At 39.8% G+C, this 14,744-nt stretch overlaps 1 long non-coding RNA gene across 1 annotated transcript; it reads right to left on the bottom strand.

Annotated features, from left to right (window-relative positions):
* Window positions 1-9,839: 9,839 nt before the first annotated feature.
* On the bottom strand, window positions 9,840-11,217 carry LOC120295750. Its single transcript, XR_005553137.1, has 2 exons — window positions 10,582-11,217; window positions 9,840-10,145 (listed from the first exon to the last, which is right to left on the bottom strand). It is a non-coding gene; the product is annotated as an uncharacterized LOC120295750 (long non-coding RNA).
* Window positions 11,218-14,744: the final 3,527 nt, after the last annotated feature.

The raw sequence follows: 14,744 nt of genomic DNA, 5'->3' as shown, positions 1-14,744 counted from the left end.
GCTTCTTTTTCATGGTTACCCACGGAAAAGATTCGGCCTACAAAACTTCCACTCCACAGTCAATCAAATATTTCTTATTTGACAGTATGATTAAGATTTTAGCTTGGGATTGATATATTCCATCTATTACAATGATGACCACATCTTAGGAGTGCGAATGACACCACTTAGAACTGCTTGTGCAGGTGGCTTTGGTAAGAATACTGGACATGATCCGCATCTGCTGTTTACGCTTAGTGCCGTGCAAATTTTTGGCCCTTTTTGATAAGTTAAATGTTATTGACATCAATAAGGTGACATATTGTATCCTTTGGAATAAAGTATCCTAGATTTGCAAACTCTTACAATCGGCGTAAGTTCCTTGATGTTGTTCTATGTTTTAAAGTTTACAATACAATGAGAGTGACAAAATTGCCTTAGGCTCTGTTTTGCATGTCAGAGATATGTTATGGAATTTTGATCATAGTTACTTTATAGTGTGTGTATTGCTAGCCAAACATTGACGAGGGGCCTGTCACTATGGAGATTGAAGTTACTACTGTTGGATAATCTCTAGTATCAAATGTTTTACATTGTTGTGCCTGAACAATGATTCAGACATCAGGGCAACTGCAGAACAAAGATGAATCTTTCTCTGGGGATATAGGGGGAGAAGTCCATACTCGGTGTTTTGTCCTCGTCCTTGATCAATTATAATTTTTGTGCTTCTTGAGGATGTTTCTTAAATAATTGACATCCCTTTCACCTTTTTTTATTTCCTTTGAAGGTTCTCTTGTTGTGCTATATGCTGTCTTGCGATACTGAAACGGTTGGATTCAATAAATGTGGGGAAGGCTGTAAGTTATATGGTGAGTTGCAAAACTTTGGATGGCGGTTTGGTTGCACTCATGGTGCAAAGTCTCATGCAGGGCAAAGTATGGCATAACCTTACGCCGGAGCTCTTTCGCTGGTTTCTAATTTCTGATTGGTGCCTAGTAAGTCATGCATTTGCTTAAATACATGGTGGTCTTCTAATTATGTTCCAATGAACATCCAAAGGATAAAACCGAGTTGCCACAATTTTAGGACATTCCTTAGGACTCATCTTAGACGTGAGAAAGTATACTGATTCTGGAGGAGAATTAGGCATAAAACAATGAAGCACCAAGCAAGTAAAACAATAAAGTACCAAAAGTCTGAAACATATTGTATTGGTACCAATTCAATCATAAACTTTTCAATTGAATCAATTCAGTCATAAACATTTTTACATTTGTACCAATTAAGTCTATTCGGCCAATTTTGGCAAGCCAGCACTGACGTGAACGTCGATCGGTGGCCAAACGCTGATGTGGCAATTTTTAAATATTTTTTTGAATTTTTTCCTTTTTTTTTCCTTTTCTTTTCTCCATTCTTCCTCCTTGGAATGTTTCGGCAAGCTTGTGAGCCTCCGGTGAGGCTCACCAGCCCAGGCGAGGGCGTGAAGCCCTCGCCCGCCGCGCGAGGTCACGGCCCTTGCCCGGCCTCTCCCAAAGCTGCCGATGAGGCGGCTTCGCCCGGACCTGGGCAAGGCCAGCCTTGCCCTGGCCTTACTGCCGGCAAAGGTGGCCTCGCTGCGACTAGCAAGGCGATGGCGGCCATCGCCAAAGCGGAGGCAAGGGCTTCCGTGTCGGAGGCTCACCGGCCACTAGGCGAGGGCCACTAAGCCCTCGCTAGCCATCGGCGAGGGTCGTGGCCCTCGCTTGGCCTCGTCTAGGGCCGCAGGTGAGGTGGCTTCGCCCAGATCTGGGTGAGGCCAGCCTTGCCCTAGCCTTGCCGCCGGCAAAGGCGGCCATCGCCGAGCCGGTGTGCTAGCGATGGCCACCTTCACTGCGGCAAGGCTTGGCGAGGACCGCGTTGGCCCTGTTTGTGGGCAAGGCCACCTTTGCTCGCAGCAAGGCCATGGCGAGGCTGGCCTCACCTAGATCGGGGTGAAGCCACCGCCCGCGGCCCGGGCAAGGCCGAGCGAGGGCCGCAACCCTTGCCGGCGCCGGAGGCTCGCCAACCGCCGCAAGGACGGTCTAAGGAGGAAGGAGGGATAAAAGAAAAGGAAAAAAAAAGAAAAGAAAATGATAATAATAATAAAATTCAAAAAATTCAAACAAAATATTTAAAAATTACTACATTATCGTCCGATCACGGTCGACGTCCATGTTGGCGCCGGCTTTCCACTGGCCAAAATTGGCCGGATGGACTGAATTGGTACAAATGTAAAAATGTTTAGGATTAAATTGGCCCGATTGAAAAGTTTATGACTAAATTGGTATCAATGCAATAGGTTTAGGATTTTTTTGTACTTTTTCCCAAAGAATTAGGCATAAAACAATGAAGCACCAAGCAAGTAAATTAAGATGCACAAGAGCCTGACCGAGTACCTTGCTATAAAGCAGCTCATTTTCTCTCTTCTTTCAATTCAAATAAGAAGATATTTGCAAAATAGAGAACAAGAATGTAGGAGCCATCATGAAGTGAGAACAATTGGTGTTCTTGCTTCAATAGATAACAAAGCCGTGTGTATTTTGTTTAGCCAATTGTCCAGTCGGTCAAGTAGTAAATTTGACCTGTGAAATCCCCAGCCATAAGCAACAAACCTCAAATTACCAATGAAAAATACAGTTGTTGAAAATATATATATATATATATATATATATATATATATACCTGGATATCCCATTTTAATTTTGTATGATGAACCAAGAAGAGAAGCATTGTTTGCTTCATTTTAAATCATTGAGAGCTCCTCACAAGTAATAATGAGACAATGGATACTCATTAATGCGATCATTATCCAAACCTTAGAATATACTTACAGATAAACTCTTCACAAGAATATGCTTAACATCCGGTTGTAGAAAGTTTTGTGTGCTTTGTAATAACATTCATGGGAATGGTTCGATTCTCAAATGGTCGATTGCAAACGTTTAAATCGTGGTTCTCCATCTAAGCTGTTTCTAGAATTTTGAAGTTTTCTAATTGCAAGTCAGCTCACCAAATAGACATAATTCTTGTAATACCCCTACTAGCAGATGCACAACGCGCTGGCACATGATTCCACTCAATCGAGCAGTCCACAAAAGCATAGCAACATAACTAGACTAGGCATACGGGTAGTCAAACAAATGCAAGAAAGCATACCCTTATACAGCTATTACCATATGAAGCTAGAGCTAGAGCTCGAGCTCATTCTTAACTGCGCAAAGATAAATCACACGAGTACATTCAACTAAACACTAACTGCCACACCAAAAAAACACCAAAAAAATAAAAATTTGGAAAAGTGAGTCTTCTTTTTTCTATTTATCGAATCCTAACATAAATGGTAAATACATGATTTGACCCATATCACAGTTCACTTGTAATCACAACATAATACGATACGCGAGATCGATATCAAATTTACTAGAACATTACAGTTTTGCATTTGAAAAATGAGGGAACAAGAAAATTGGGAAGGAGGCTTGCTTTATCATAAAGTTGCGTTCAAGTCCGACCATGTCTTTAATTATTGCTTTGCCTAAACTTTGTATTATCGATGTAATCAAACCAATGATTGTGCCCTCCACGTAGTAAAATGACACAATATACATGAGATATAATCCATCTCTTAGGCATTGAGAGAAATGTTTCATAGTGATGCTAAAGTTTAGATGATCAATGCCAAAAACTTCCCACTTTTCTTTTGCAAGTTATCTTCTTGATATGGCGTATTGCTACCAGAAACCCTTAAACTTTAGAATTCTGTGCAATGTTGTCTTTGACTTTTTTTTTTTTTTTGCAATCAAATTATTGAACTATGATTTATCCATTCACATTGGATCTTACATTAAAAGATGAAAAAAATGCTTATGTGACCGTTAAATGCCAAGTTGACTCAATGTGGCTCTTGTGTTCTTATCAGAAAGATTAAAGAAACAAAAAAAGTAAATTTTCTTCATCGAAGAAAATTTGGAGCGACAACACCATCTTGAGCCCAAGCCCACAGGCAATTTGTCGATAGTGTTGGAGTTAGATGAGGGGAGTAAGGACAAAGGTCGGAACACTTTTCAATAGAAGCCCACCCAATTGGCTTCGACTTTTGAAGCAGAGAGCGGTGGCTTCAGCCGCCCGTGGCTTTCTCAACGGTGTTGCGTTGATTTCCAACAGCATTGTGGATATTGGAGATGACTAGAAATTCTCCGTGTCTTTTTCTCTCATATTTTAAGTCAGTCATATTTTGGGCCAAACCCAGCCCAAAATTAAATTAATGCCAATCCAAGAGGACTTGTTTAGGCCCGAACCTTTCAACCGGGCCTGAAGTTGATCGGGTGGGACATATTTTTCAATAAAAAAGCCACCCATTTGCAACTGTACTTCCAATTACTAGACACCAAAGGAACTCGCGAACTCATTGCTACACCATTCTTTATTTGCGATAGACAAACAAGCAATCCTATTCTGTAACATGGAAATGGCAACAATTTATTGCTTATGCCTCTTCAGGATCAATTTTTTTCCCAAAAATCAGCCAACTAATATTAAATTAACCCCAGTAGCAACCGGTCACGATATTCCAACAATATTAACCCTAAAGCAGTGAATATGGTGCTGAATATTAAAGCAAGGCAAAACCAACACCCACATATTTTACGTGAAAAACTCAGTACATGAAAAATCATTGGGCCAGTCAAAATCTTCCACTAATCATTAATAATAGCAAAATACATACTAGTTTATCTCTAATAACACAGCTAGAGGCTCTTCACATTAGCAAAACATCATCACAGCAAAGGTGAATTAATACAAAGATGCAAGAAAGATCTAACCGCAGCAGAGAAAATTAAGAGACAATTTGGAGAAGATTTTAACAAACAGAATCAATCAACTTGTAGATCTTGGACTCACGTATAGCATACCGAACTTTCCGCCAATTCCAACAAAGTTACACTATTGAATCCGAACTGCCTCTTCTCTTTTTCAAAGCAAAGCTCTCCGCCTCCTTCTCTTTGTAACATTGAATTGCTCTTCTCTATCTTCTAAATCAAGAACATTCAGTCCTATCTTTTTTTTCTTTTCTTTTTGAATTTAAGATGATGACATGGGGCTCGCAAGAGGTGGATCCAGCCCAGCAAATCTCCCCCTCTGCCTCACAAGGGAAGTTCCATCATACCCACTTTATCTGTACAAGAATTAAGTTTCACGATAAGCAAGGTTTAAGTCATCATATCATATCCATTATCATCGGTGTAGACTTTCTCAAGTAAGAAAATTTTCTTTTTTAATTTTTCTTGGATCCAATGACAAGGATAAAGCATCAGTCTTGGGTAAAGCAACCAGATGCATTTTTAGTGAACATCAATCTTATCTTCAGCAATATGACAAGGATTAAAGCGTCCTGCATAAAGCTGTCTTGTATTTGCATGAATAGATCTGATCTTGTTAGAGACAAGACCACTCATCTCTAACTAATAACAGCAACTACCAAAGAGTTGATATATCTAGGGCATAACATGAATCGCTCTTTGAGGATAAACGCCCTCTAAAAATGCCAAGAGGGTGCCTCGATGACACCACAGATGAAGTGCCTTGTCTATCGCCAATCGCATGTCACCTAAGAATGGACCTAACTTTTAGTAGTAACAGACCATACATAAATCTGTTACAGCAAGTAAGAAATAATTACAGTAACCAAAACGGACTCTGCTCCTAGCAACAACTTCTACAAATTCCTGAGAGCGCAATCTTGATTTGTGTTTGTAGCTTCTTCAAGCCTAAACCACCTTCACATATTATAAAACTAAGGGTCGTGTTACAACAAGTTTGTACCTGTGTTTAATATCCCTTTTCAAATGGTGAAAATACAATATTGAAATGGAGATATCAGTTCCCCTATGTCTTGTTTAGTTTGCTTGCAAACCATAAATGATGGAGGTTGAGATCAATGGAGTAATCTGACAAGCCTAAATTTCAAGCTGCTAAAACAAGTGTGTCTACAGTATTGTCTCTTTTATTATCTAATCTTTTGTTTTGATAGGGAATTTTTTCGAAACATACTAAACTGACTTCAAAGGCACTTTTGCAGCCATGATATTAGGTTATAGCAGGGTTGTGTTTGTCCGAGACTACATGGGTGCATAGCTTAGAGGGAATTTAATGAAATATCGATCGACTAAATTAAAGTTCAACGCAATCAAATGCTAAGCTCTTAAGAAATACTGCCCGGTAGAGACTTGATTAAGAAATTTAACCAAAGCTCTCTGCGTTTTTCTTTTCCATAGTGACGACGGGCCCAATAATAATATAAAGTTTCCTTTAATCATATTAGGTTAGATATTATTTTGTGGTGCCAAATGCAGCTGGTCAATTTCAGGTGAAGCATTTGACAATAATTATGTCGTGTTTGTTTCACGAAAAATAAATGATCCCGAAACCATTTTTAAAAAATGATCCTTGTATCGTTCGAAATAATTAGTTAATAAATAATATTTTCATTATTAATAATAATTTATGTTTAAACATTTTGGTGAACGATAAAAACATTTCCCAATCATTCATTTTTGTAAACAATGTAAGTAATATTTTTGAAAAATATTTTTCAAATTATTCATTTTCCGCAAAATAAATAGAGGATAAAAAAATTCAGGAGAAGAAAATGGACAATTAGGCCCATTTTTCGTCGGCCCAAAAAGCTTTATGGGCTTATTAAAACCTACGTTCCTCAGAAAAACGAAATAAAGTTTCATCTTTCGGTCGACTTGAAGAGCATTTTTGGTTCTGAATCGAGCTCAAACCTTCGTTTTCGCTCTAATTCACCTTCGATCGATCGACTGCTAAGGTCTTCGGGGAGCTTCTGCGAGCGTTTTGCACTACTAATCGTCACGCCGCCGCTTCTGTTCTTCAATTTGATATCTATTTTGCTTTTTAAAGCTAGTTTCCGTTGAAGTAGCGACTGTTTCTCGCTGATTAGATCGTCTTTGACCTGGGCCTGGCTGGTTTCTGGCTCGGGTAGCTAGAAAATGTCGGAGATCTCTTGTGGTGACTCTAATAAATAGTAGTGTAAGAAGGTGAGATGAAGATTTAAGAAATGTTGTGCCGTAGTTGCGTTCGAGCCGTAATTGCCGACGGGTGTCCGTGGAATTACTTTCGTTGGACATGCTTGTTCGTATGTCGAAATGGCGTGCTTTCTTTGAACTGGAGATTATTTTGTGCTCGAGGCAGAAAATGGGAATGCGAGCAATTTGAACATGGACCTATCTTCTCCAACTGGGAAGAGAGATGTGCTTAATTCCCTTTTTTCCATGTTAATGTGCATGTGATTGTTCAAAAGGAAGTTGAACATAATCTGTTGTTAAATTTATAGGATCATTATGATCCTTGATGACCTCACGAAATTTCGTAATTGTATACTTTTTGCGCTTGAGTTGCTAAGTTCTTATGTGGCATGTGTGAGATTTGATACCATGTTCATTGATATGTAGTCTCTTATTGACTGATGGGAGAGCTCGCTGGCGATAAACATGTCAAGTACATATTGTCTGATGAAAAGGTAGGGATGAAATTTTAACAATCCCCTTCTTGTTCTCTTGTCCACTTTTCTGCTAGTTACTGAGAATGACTTGTCTATCTGGATCTATCATTCAGCATTTCGGAGTATACTGATTTGAGTTTTTGGGTTGATATAGCACTCAGAAAAAAAAAAAAAGTCGGTGGTTTTGGAGTGCTAGAGATTGAATGGAGCATATTGGGGATTGACAATTCTAGATCTTCTTGGAAAACTTGGCAGTGTGGATTCAAATGAAGTTGTTTCTTGGATCCTGCAATGCCAGCACGAGTCTCATTTGTATTTATTTGTCTCTCAGCTTCTTTTTTGCGATTACCCACGAAAAACATGCGGCTAACAGAACCTCCATTCCACATTCAATCAAATATTTCTTATTTGACAGGATGATTAAGATTTTAGCTTGGGATTAATAATTCCATCTGTTACAATAATGACGGCATCTTAGAAGTGATTAGTGTTGCTTTATTTATTTATTTTGTGAAACTTCACTCTAAAGAACAAAATGTGAATGTCACTTAGGGCTGATTGTGCTGGCGGATTTGGTGGAAACATTAGACGTTTTCTGTATCTGCCGTATACACTCATTGCCGCGCAAAACTTCGGCCCTTTTTGACAAGTTAGATTTTCTTGACATCAATAAGGTGACAGATTATATCCTTTGGAATAAAGGGTCCTAGATTTGCAAACTCTTACCATCGATGCAAGTTCCTTGGTGTTGTTTTATGTTTTTAAGTTTTCAACATCATGAGTGACACACTTACCTTAGGCTCTGTTTTGCCCTTAAGGGTCAGATTGTGTCATGTTATGGAATTTTGGTTACAGTTACTTTACAGTGTGTATATTGCTAGCCAGACATTGATGAGGGGGGCTCTCTCTATGGAGATTGAAGTTGCTACTGTCGGATAATCTCTGGTATCAAATGTTCTACATTGTCGTGTGTGAACCATGAGTCAGACATCAGAGCAGTGCGAAACGAAGATGGATCTTTCTCTGGGGATGTATGGGGAGAAGTTTACAGTCGGTATCTTGTCCTCATCTTGGATCAGTTATAATTTTTGTGCTTCTTGAGGATGTTTCTTAAATAATTGACATCCCCCCAATCCTTTTTTTCCCTTCGAAGGTTCTCTCATTTTGCTATATGCTGTTTTGCGATACTAAAACAATTGGATTCGATAAATGTGGAGAATGTTGTCAGATATATAGTGAGTTGCAAAACTATGGATAGCGGGTTTGGTTGCATTCCCGGTGCAGGGTCTCACCTGAAATGATACAATTGCAAACAGCCTTCCCTTCCATCTTGACGGTATAATCACTGTGTGCACCATTGATGTCTATCTAAGATATCCTAAGACCACGCACTAATGTCCTTGCTCTCTCAACTAATCTAGCTAGTAGTAGTTAACAGTTGGAGAAAACCATCTGGTCTAGCTATATCTACAAGGAACTATTTGTCGCCAAAATGCCAACTAAGATTCCAGATCTCGCCATACTATCACAAAAGGAAAAGAAACTTCAAAGTTGCCTAAAATATTATTAAGCTACGATCTTACAAGACAATGATCTCCTTAGGATCGGTAAGACTATAGTCTCATATAAATTGAATACAGTTTAATCTTGGCGATATATTTCGAGAATGTAAACTTGACCTCAAGTCATACTTATTGAATTTAATTAATCATCTGTTTCAAATAATTTTTCTTTGCAATTCCTAGGATCCTACAATGAGCAGTTACAAGTAGTCTATATACGGGGACACAGTAGGTCCACAATTGATGGTAAGTATTCCAATCCGAATAACCTCCGGACTTAGTAAAGTAGTAATCAGGAGATTAACAGAACCGCTTAAATCGTAGAATGCTTTGCTAACTAAGCAAGTAAGCACACTTCAAACGCGTAAAACCCGCAATGAGCAACAATTGAAAAATGCCTTCTCATAAGCAGCCACGAAGGACCCAATAAATTGCAGTTCTTTCCTCTCCTAGCTAAGCAATAACGAAAGTTTCTCCAGTTCATTGTCCTACCCTTGAATAATATAGAGCAAATGTAGCAACCCAACCAAATCTAGCAAGTTTGTCATAACCTCATGCTGAGCTCTTTCGCTGGTTTCTAATTTCTGATTGGTGCATAGTAAGTCATGTATTTGCTTAAATACATGGTGGTCTTCTCATTATGCTCAATGAACACATCCAAAGGATAAAACCAAGTCGCCATAGTTTTAAGACATTCCTTAGGATTCATCTTAGACGTGTGAAAGTAGGAAGGAATTGATGACTTCAGTGGATAATTAGGCATAAAACAATGAAGCACCAAGCAAGTAAATTAAGAAGCACAAGAGCCTGACCAAGCACCTTGCCACGAAGTGGCTCACTTTTCTATCTTCTTTCAATTCAAATAAGAAGATATTTGCAAAACGGAGAACTGGAACGTGGGAGTAATCCTGAAGCGACAAGATTTGGTGTTCCTGCTTCAATAGATGACAAAGCCGTGTGTATTTTGTCTAGCCAATTGTCTAGTCGGCCAGGTAGTAAATCTGAGCTGTGGAATCCCCAACCATATGCAGCGGACTTCAAATTACCAATGGAAATCACAACTGCCCAAAAAAAAGAAAAAAAAAAGGATATCCCATTTTAATTCTCCATGATGAATCGAGAAGAGAAGCACTGTTTGCTTCATTTGAATCATCAAGAGCTCCTCACAGGTAATAAACAGACTGTGGATACTCATTAAAGCGACGATTATCCAAACCTTAGAATATACTTATAGATAAACTCTTCATAACAAGATGCACAACATCCTCTGCACATGATTACACTCAATCAAGCAGTCCACAAAAGCATAGCAACATAACTAGACTAGGCATTCAAACAGTCAGACAAATGCAAGAAGGCAGACCCTTATACAAATATTACCATATGAAGCTCGAGCTCATGCTCTACGCAAAGATAAACCACACGATTACATTCAACTAAGCACCAACTGCCACTCTGACCAAAAAAAGAAAACACCAACTGCCAAACCATTCTTACCTGTTCTTCAGCGATTAGCTAGTGATCCAGATCTTGAGTTCAGGCCCATGACTCCCGCCACTGATGCAGTTAATGAATGCACTAAATTCCTCCTACTGAGCAGCACCGAAGAAGAAAATGTGTACGAGAGTGAAAAGTGGCACTGGAGAAGGACTTGAAGCTCACGGACATGAAACTTGAAGCTCATGGAATACGAGCTTCAAGCTCGCGGACAATGGAACCTGGGAAAGGAGAGGCGACAGTGATCGACAGACTTAAGCTTGCAAGGAGCAAGCGAGGATTGGGCGTGGAGTCACAGAGGAGCGAGCCACAGCGATTTGCTTGAGCAGCGGGGGGAGAAAAGAAGAACTTTAATCCCAATTCGAGTCGCAATTTGAGACCGACTTAGCCACCTCGGTCCTAAAATCCACTTCAAGCACTTTTTGCCTTCTTTCTTTTTGCCAGTTCTTTTGCCGACTGTCTTGCTCTCTCTTTTCTTCTCTTCATTTTCCTAGTTCTGCACAGGGAAATAATAGGGTGAAACAAACGCGCCCAAGATTTTTTTTGAAGTTTTCTCCTCTTTCTCCTTCCTTGTTGTTTTGCCGACTCTGTCTTTCTCTTCCTTTTCTTCTCTTTATTTTCCCGGCCCTGCAGAAGGAAATAATAAGGTGAGTTGAGGTCTCTTGCTCCTAAATTTCTCTTAATAAAGGCCCTTTTGTTATACATGGTGAATGATGTAATATCTCCAACCTCACCACCGAAGTTGATGCGCGCGCGCACGCACAGCATATGGAGATTCCCAGAAAGTTGGGGAATTTTAATAAGATTGTCCTTGGTTGCACGTTTTAGAATCAGTTCATTGTCTCTCTCCACTAGAATAAAGCAGAAATAGAAAGCAAGGAAAGCAGAATAAATAGCGACGATCTATGATAGAAAGAAGGCATACCGTTTTCTGCATAGAATCCCCTGTTCCAGTTTCAGAGTCCGTTTTCTGCATAGAATCCCATGTTTCAGTTTCAGAGTCCGCTGTTTCAATTACAGAGCTCCACGCTAGCATTGCTCCATTCCGAATCTTCTCTCTATAAGACTTCCAATCGTCCACCATCACATCGTCGGAATAGTCGGGACTAATACGACAGTCGGGTAACTTCCCGCTACCTATTATGAGTATCGTGCAATTATCTGGTATTTTTGAGCTCAATGGATTAAGAATCTTTTCCACTGATCTGCAGTATTCAATATGCAACTCATACAAAAACTCTAATTCATCAATGCCGTCGACAACCATCAGGCTCGAGCACTGTTCAATCTCTAACGACCTCAAGTACTTCGAGTTTGACAAACCGCGCAAGCTTTCTAATGAAGAGCACTTATTAATAGTAAGTTCTTCCAATGATTCCAACAGAGAATCAAAATTAATAGCCTGTACCTCTGGGAACCCCGACAGACACAATTTCGTAAGCATCTTTTGGGATGTTGGGAAAAGGATCTTTCCCCTCCAGTGATCAATCGACTCGGCAGCTTGTAGTTCATTGCACCCCGGCTCCTCCGGCTGACAAACCAAACTCTCGGAAGATCCGCAGTCTTGAATATGTGATCTTTCTGACGATTCTGTTCGAGTGCAAACGTATCTTTAATTATTGCTTTGCCTAAAGTTTGTATTATTGACCTAATCAGACCAATGATTGCAGATTGTGCCCTCCACATAATAAAATGACGTCAACGTACGTGAGATATTATTATCTCTTAGGCATTGAGAGAAATGTTTTATAGCGATGCCAAGGTTTAGACAACAAATCCCAAAAACTTACTACTTATCGTTCACAAGTTATCATCTTATTATGGAATAAAGCTATTGAAAATTCTTAATGTCTGTGCAATGTTGCCTCTGAATCTTTCTTTTTTGCAATCAAATTCTTAAACTATGATGTGTTCGCTCCAATTGGACCTTCCATCGAGGGGAAAAAAATGAAAATGTTTATGTGACCGTTAAGGATCACGATGGCCACATGGCTCCTACGTGCTATTCGTGAAAAACCAAAGATGAGAAAAGTTAAATTTTGTTCCTAAAGGAAATTTGGTGCAACCACGTCACTGTAGGCTGCCCTCAAGCAACTAGCGGTCGTGTTCGAGTTTGATCAATGGAGCGAGGACAGAGGTTGGAATCTTTCCCAATAGAAGCTCCCTTGATCGGCTTTGCCTTTCGAAGCGGCGACAGCAGCAGCATCTGGGCAAGGTGGTGATAGCTCAAATTGGGAGGCTCTCCTCCAACCTTTGATGGCTTTATTGATGATGATTTGTGGAGACCGAAGATGACTATAGATTCTTCGCATCTTTTTCTCTCGTCATTTAAGTTAGTCATATTTGGGGCCTGGCCTAGATCGAACCAGACGAGCTCAAAATAATTTATGCCGTGCCCGTAGGACTTGTTTAGGCCTGATGTAATCGGGTCGGGGCTGCTTTTAAATGAAAAGCAACTTGAAAAGCAGCTTGCGAGCTCACATTATGATATGCCATTTCCCACACAATTATTTATCTACGGTAGACAAACAAGCATTCCTATCCCTTTACATAGCTAGGATACAAACTTTCGCAGCAAAACATTACCATGCGAATCACTCTATCAGATTTTGCAACACTCAAGCGAATTCCCTGTCCCAAGCTCCAACAGGCTTACTTATACCCATCAGTTCTAGAAAGGAGCACCTGATAGTCTATGGGAAAGCACACTCAAAAAGCATATGTTGTCTAGATTCAAGAGCAGCTGAGCACAAGCCACATCGATCAACTGCAGAAGCCCCATTTTTTCATCCTCCCAAAGGTCTGCAACCCATTCAAGATTGCTAATCAAGGGTCGAAACAGAACTTAGTAGTGTTCGGATTAACCCAAATCAGTTTATGACATACATCCTTTGGCCTTCTTTCTCTAACCATGTTCCAAGACTCAGTCCAAGTAAAACAACCATATGCAATTCCAGTGAACATGACTCTAATCGTCGGCAATATGACAACACTAAAGCATCCCGCATAATGCTGTATTGTATTTGCACCATTAGATCTGATCTTGTTGGAGGCAAGACCACTCATCTCCGACTAGTAACAGTAGCTACCAAAGAGTTGATATATCTAGAGCAGAATCATGAATCACTCTCTGAGAATAAACACCCCCTACAAATGCCATGAGGGTGCCATGATCACACCACAAATGAACTGTCTTATCCATTGCGAGTCACTTGTCAAGTATGTCGCTTAAGAATGGACCTAACTTTTTGCAGCTTCCTTCAAGTATAGGTGAGTTACTTTTAGGAGCAACAGACCGAATAGAAGTCTGTTTTAGCAACAAAAGGACCCTGCTTTTAGCAACAACTCCTACCGATTGTGATTGTTTATGCTAATCTGCTGGTCTTTAACCTAAAGTTGTATGGTTTATTGTTCTCGCCCACGCCTCGCCCAATCCTTGTGGCTTCGCGAGCTTGAGTCTATTGTCTCCTTTCCCAGCTTCCATCCCATGTTCAACCAACCTTCGATCATGCACTTGCCATTTTCTTTTATGGAGCAGCATTCGTGGGTAGATTTAGTAAAGGGCCTCGAAATACTTTAATCTGTGTTTTCCATCACATGTAGGATTCAGTAGCTTGAAAAATGTCAAATTTGGGGCTTTGAGTATGTGCTGTTTAGCAGCCGAATTTTGATATAGATACTGGTTAGTGTTAGGATTGTGGTAAGATGATTGCAAAGTATATTGAGCTTATTGATATGGGGATGTTGCAAATGTTTATTCTGCAATCCTTGTTGATATTTTTCAGTACTGACTTGGATTTTGCAGCCACTCTCCCCAATGGACTAAGAGAATTACTGTTACTGGTAAGAAGGAAAAGGAACCAAATAGCCAGTATACTTCCATTCGATGTCCCTATTTTGAGGAATCTAGATTTAGATGAGCACGGTGAGACATTATGCTAAAAAGATACTGGCAGGGCAAGTCATGCTTTCTGCAAGATCAAATGCTGGTTTTTTATACTAACTATTCAAGCTTCCTGATTGTAAAGATAGTTTCAACTGGTCAATGGTTTGAAAGGGAATGGTCAAAAGATGATAATCAATCGTACTCCAAATGGTTTCTTTTGTTGCTGAATTCAACAGATAATGGACAAGATCTTGCCCATTCAAGCAATTAAGAATCT

The sequence above is a fragment of the Eucalyptus grandis genome, chromosome 7 (assembly GCF_016545825.1).
Source record: "Eucalyptus grandis isolate ANBG69807.140 chromosome 7, ASM1654582v1, whole genome shotgun sequence".
NCBI classification, from domain to species: domain Eukaryota; kingdom Viridiplantae; phylum Streptophyta; class Magnoliopsida; order Myrtales; family Myrtaceae; genus Eucalyptus; species Eucalyptus grandis.
This window is presented reverse-complemented; position numbering and strand designations above follow the sequence as displayed.